Source organism: Suncus etruscus, chromosome 1 (genome assembly GCF_024139225.1).
Source record: "Suncus etruscus isolate mSunEtr1 chromosome 1, mSunEtr1.pri.cur, whole genome shotgun sequence".
NCBI classification, from domain to species: domain Eukaryota; kingdom Metazoa; phylum Chordata; class Mammalia; order Eulipotyphla; family Soricidae; genus Suncus; species Suncus etruscus.
Window position 1 is genome coordinate 117,292,697 of NC_064848.1, and position 6,000 is coordinate 117,298,696.

The following is a 6,000-nucleotide window of genomic DNA, read 5'->3' on the forward strand; positions in this document are numbered from 1 at the left end:
TTTGTTCATTATAACTTTTATTCAATTGGCACAAGTGAATTGAAATTCATCATAGTCCACAGATAAGCATTATTTGTTTGAATAATTTGTATGTTAAAGTAAAGCCTGGACAGTAATTTAATTTACTCTTAGGAAAGAAATATTTAACTTTAAGATCTGTTTTTTCCCTTTAGACTATAATACACTGTGGGACATTTAAAAAACTTTCATCTGGGGTCAGACTGATAGCACAGAGGGTAGGGCATTTACGTTGCACACACAGCTGATCCAGGTTTGATTCCTGGCATCCCATATGGTCCTCTGAGCCTGCCAGGAACAATTTCTGGTCACAGAGCAGAAGTAACCCGGAGCACAGTCAGTTGTGGCCCCAAAACTAAAAAATAAAACAGTAAGAAATAAAATTTTTATCTGAATATGAGCAGGCATATTATACAAAATGGTTGAGAGTTTCAGTAATGATTGTAGTGAACATTTTTTGCTAACATGCAATCTTGACTTTATGAAAGTGTGTGACATGATTACCTCCATTTATACTAACACTAAAATGACTATGGTAATGATGATGAGAAAAGTCTTACATGTCTTAGCTGTGACCAAGTGTAGACCCTAGATCCTTTCCCAAGAGAGTTATTATTATAACTGGGAAATTACAGGGCTCAGTCTAAGGATGCACAACAATTTTTCTTAAATTACATATCTAAAATATATAATATCGAGGCTGGAGAGATAGCACGGAGGTAAGGCATTTGCCTTGCATGCAAAAGAATGGTGGTTTGAATCCCAGCATCCCATATGGTCCCCCGTGTCTGCCAGGAGCAATTTCTGAGCACAGAGCCAGGAGTAACTCCTGAGCGCTGCCAGGTGTGAACCAAAACAAAACAAAACAAAAATATAATATCCCTGAAAAAAATTTTTGGGTCACACCCAGCAGGGCTCAGGGGTTACTCCTGGCTCTGTGCTCAGAAATCGATCCTGGCAAGCTCGGGGGACCATATGGGATGCTGGGATTCAAACCAATGACCTACTGCATGAAAGGCAAATGCCTTACCTCCGTGCTATCTCTCCGGCCCCATGAAATGTTTTATAAATAAAATTTATATCATATATTAATACCTAATTTGTATTATGTAGGCAGTTTTCAAGATGATGTACCAGTTGTTTTACAAAAGAATAAAAATAAATAAAGTAGTTTTGTAATTGTTACTTGGTAACATGTTTACTTAAAATAGTAGTGCTGGGCCCGGAGAGATAGCACAGTGGTGTTTGCCTTGCAAGCAGCCGATCCAAGACCAAAGGTGGCTGGTTCGAATCCCGGTGTCCCATATGGTCCCCCGTGCCTGCCAGGAGCTATTTCTGAGCAGACAGCCAGGAGTAACCCCTGAGCAACGCCGGGTGTGGCCCAAAAACAAAAACAAAAACAAAAAAATAGTAGTGCTAAAAGTGTTTGTAAAAGACAACTACTTAAAATCACTACAGAAATCTATCCAATTATCTAAAAGGAGGGCCGGAGCTGTGGCGCTAGCGGTAAGGCATCTGCCTTGCAAGCGCTAGCCTAGGACAAACCGCGGTTCGATCCCCCAGCATCCCATATGGTCCCCAAGCCAGGAGCAATTTCTGAGTGCATAGCCAGCAGTAAACCCTGAGCGTAATAGGTGTGGCCCCCCAAAAAAATGATCTAAAAGGAAAGAAGTGTTTATTCTTTATAAAATATAAGCATTTTAATTATACTACATTGTATTCCCAATACATCTTGCTCCAGAAACACAGCCCCCCTTTTTTTTTGGTGTTTGGGTCACACCCAGTAGTGCTCAGGGTTTACTTCTGGCTCTATGCTCAGAAATCACTCCTGGCAGGCTCGGAGGACCATAAGGGATGCTGGGATTCAAACCACCATCCTTTTGCATGCAAGGCAAATGCGCTGCCTCATGCTATCTCTCTGGCCTGACCCCTTTTACTACATTTCTGCCAACACAGATTATTCCCAGTATTTTTGATATGTGCCATTCTCACTGGTGTAAGATCATATCTCATTGTTGCCTTGATTTGGATCTCCCTAATGATAAGTGATGATGAGCATTTTTTCTCATGTGCCTGTTGGGAACCTGTTGGTCTTTCTAAGAAAGGTGTCTATGTATTTTCTCTCCTCATTTTCTGATGGGGTTTTTAGATTGGGGGGATTACTCTTTGTGAGTACTTAGTAAATCCTAAATAACAATTCTTTATTTGATGTGTTGAGTGCAAATATATTCTCCCATTCAGTTAGTTGTCTGTAGCATGAAATAAATACGGGCACCAGATGTTGTATGAAATAATTAGCGATGGGGCTGGATGGCAATGGATGGAGGCCTTTGTGCTTAGGCCCCAGCCACGTGGCTTCATCCCCATCCAGCTGGCGAATTCCAGGCCCAGGTAATCGGCGTAATCAAGACTCACTCACATGTAGGCATTAGGAAGCATTATTTTTATTCATGCCCTATTCACCACATGTGTGTGGCCTATCTCATAACCTTTTAAGCACTAGTTATTCTTGGCCCTGCATCTAAACTCCTTTCAGCCATCTTCCCTTTGGGCTCCATGCTGGTCAAAGACCAGAACACAGAAACCCGAAAGCCAGAGCGCCCAGCAGCGCAGAACGGGCAAAGAGCCAAAAGGCAAAAAGCCAAAAGGCCCGAATTCCCTTGGTCCAAGCCTTATAAAACATTTCCCAGACCCCTCCCAGGAATGGGAGGGTCTAGCAGGTAAGGTTACACCTACTATCCGGTTCCCAAGACCCCTCCCAGAAAAGGGTGGGTCTAGGGTCTTAAATAGGTACACCCACAGTTGTCTTTTAGTTTTAACCCGTGTTTCTTTTGCCATACGGAAACTTTTTAGTTTGATATAGTCACATTTGTTCAGTTTGGATTGTGTAACCTTTGCCATTGGCATCATATTGTTACATATATACAATTGAATACTACATAGCTCTAAAGAATGATGCAATCATGTAGTTTGCTGCAACATGGATGGTACTGGAAGATATTATGTTAAATTAAGTAAGCCGAAAGAAGAAGGATAAATACATTTATATGTGGTATTTAGAATAACTGCATGAAGGAATACAATGGTTTGACTGGGATTATATAGAAAACTCCTGGCCCCAGAATATAGAAAGAAGGAAAGAACTGCAGTGGAAGAGGAAAATGACAGATATAAAATAATGGGAGCCAGGGGTTAAGGGGATGCCAGTATATGGAAATATACCCATCAGGAAGGACAGAGCTTATTATCCAAACCATGTGGAGACAATACTGAATCATAATACCCAATGTTTAACAACCAACTTAAAAAGGTGCCTGGCAGGGTCGGAGAGATAGCATGGAGGTAAGGCATTTGCCTTTCACGCAGAAGATCATCGGTTCGAATCCCGGCGTCCCATATGGTCCCCCGTGCCTGCCAGGAGCAATTTCTGAGCATGGAGTCAGGAATAACCCCTGAGCACTGCCGGGTGTGACCCAAAAACACACACACACACACACACACACACACACGCACACACACACAAAAGGTGCCTGGAATGGGTCTGGTGGAAGTGGCATGGAATGGACTCTGGAAACATTGGTGGAGGAAGGTTGACACTGGTAACGGGATTGGTTCTGAAACACTGTCTTTTTAAAACTCAACTATGAATAATTTTGTAAACCACAATGCTCTAAATAAAAATAAATAAGTCTTTCAAGTAAATTCCTTATCATAATTATGTAAAAATCGAATGCAATTAAAAATAATCAATACAGACCTAAGCAATACCACAGCAAGTAGGCATTCCTTGCATGCAACTGACCTGAATTCGATCCTCAGTAGCCAATATGGTCACCCAAACCTTAGAAGCAATTTCTGAGCTCAGAGCCAGGAGAATTACCTGAGTATTTCTACCGGATGTGGCCCCAAAACAAACAAACAAACTAACAAAAATCAATACCTTGACCAAACCACAGAACACTAAAAAGGAAAAAATAAAAATAAAAATTGTCAAATTCTAAAACTATGCTAAGGAGTAGTTTTGGAATTAATGATATAATTCTTGCAAAAGAAAATGTCTTCCATTATGTTTTGTACAGTAGACCACATTTAAAAAATTATTTTGGTGTTTTTGTTTGTTTGCTTGTTTGTTTGTTTTTGGGGGTAATACCCGGTGGCGCTCAGGGGTTACTCTTGGCTCTATGCTCAGAAATTGTTCATGACAGGCTCAGAAGACAACATGGGATGCCGGATTTGAAGCACTGTCCTTCTGCATGTAAGGCAAACGCCTTACCTCTGTGCTATCTCTCCAACCTTCTTTTTTTGTTGTTTTTATTTAATTTTATGTTTTATTTTGTGGAGGCAGGGGAACCATACCCGGTAATGCTCAGGTGTTATTCCTGACTCAGCATTCAGAAATCATCTAGGGAACCACATCTAGGGATTGAAGCCACATTGATTGCGTGCAAGGCAAGTGCCTTACCTGCTATATTCTCTTTTGTCCCATAATTTTTGTTTTTATTTTAATTTTTTTATATTGTGAATCACCATGAGTTAGTTGCAAAATTGTTCAGAATTGAATTTTATAAAATATACAATATCATCCTTCACCAGTGCCCATTAATTTTTTTCCATTAATTTTTAATTTTTAGTCATTGTGATTTACAGTACTGATGCTAGGTTTTGACCACTTTTGAAATGTTTTAGAGATATAACCACATTGTACCTTTTTGTTTGTGGTAGCATATATGAGCATGCAAAGAAGTCTTTGGGGGGGGTTGGACCACACCCAGTGGTGCTCAGGGATTATTCCTGGCTCTGCACTCAGAAATTGCTTCTGGCAGGCTCAGGGGACATAGGGGATGCCAGGGATCAAATTCAGGTTGGTCCCAGATTGGCCACATGCAAGGCAAATGCACTACCCACTGTGCTATTTCTCTGGCCCCTCAAGGAAATCTTTATCAAAATCTCTTACAGTGAAATATTTACACAAATTCAGTGTAATGTATACCTCATTTTGCCTTTCAGATTTGTTCTCAAAAGCTCAATTAAAAGAAATAATAGTAGTATAATTAAGAGCCATTTAATACCACATTTCCACGATTTCTCAGTCATTAAACCTGTACATTCTTGTAAATCACAGGTGCTGTTAATTTGCTAATTTTGAATGAACATGCTGATATCAGAATACAGATTAATCGTACAAATCTAAGCATGTCCTTAATTCCTACATTAATTTATGTGGAAAGTACCTAAAGCGGACATTTGAAAGGGATAGAAATGAATAAATTTTAATTTATTTAGTATATAAAACAAGTATTAATATAAAGTTAGAGTATAGCAGAGAAATATATGCTTTAAAGGTTTTGATCTAGAGTAGATAGTACAGGGTAGTCTACTATATTTCATATATATATATATACATATATACATAGCAGATAGTATAGGATTTTGTTTAGAGGCTTTGCCACATGCTCATTTTTAAGCGTAGGTTAATTGCTGAACTTCAAACACTTTGCTCTGTCTGCAGGCAATGGTGTCTGGAAATATACTCCTACATCCAGTTGATTACAAGCATGATCATCAATGAAAATAAGAGCAAGACCTCAGCTACAATTTAAGTTACAGTAATTACTACAACCAAAAATTTATGTTTTTAAAAAGTATATTGGGGGAGGTGGTGGAGAGGTATGTGCAATGGCCTCTTTTTGGCTGTCTTGGGTAGAAAAGCAGACAGGGAGCAAGGCAGCAGTGTTTTATAAGGCTCTGCCCTGACAACCCTTGATAGGTCAACCAGGTTGAAACACAACAAGAATATATTAACTCTGAGAAGAGAAATGGAAGAAAGTGGACTAGTAGATATATATAGGGCACTCCATCCCCAGAAACCTGGATACACATTCTTCTTCAATGTGCATGGGTCATTCTTCAGGATAGACCACATGCTGACCCATAAAACATCTTCATAAAGTCAAGAGGATAGAAATTGTACAAACTACCTTC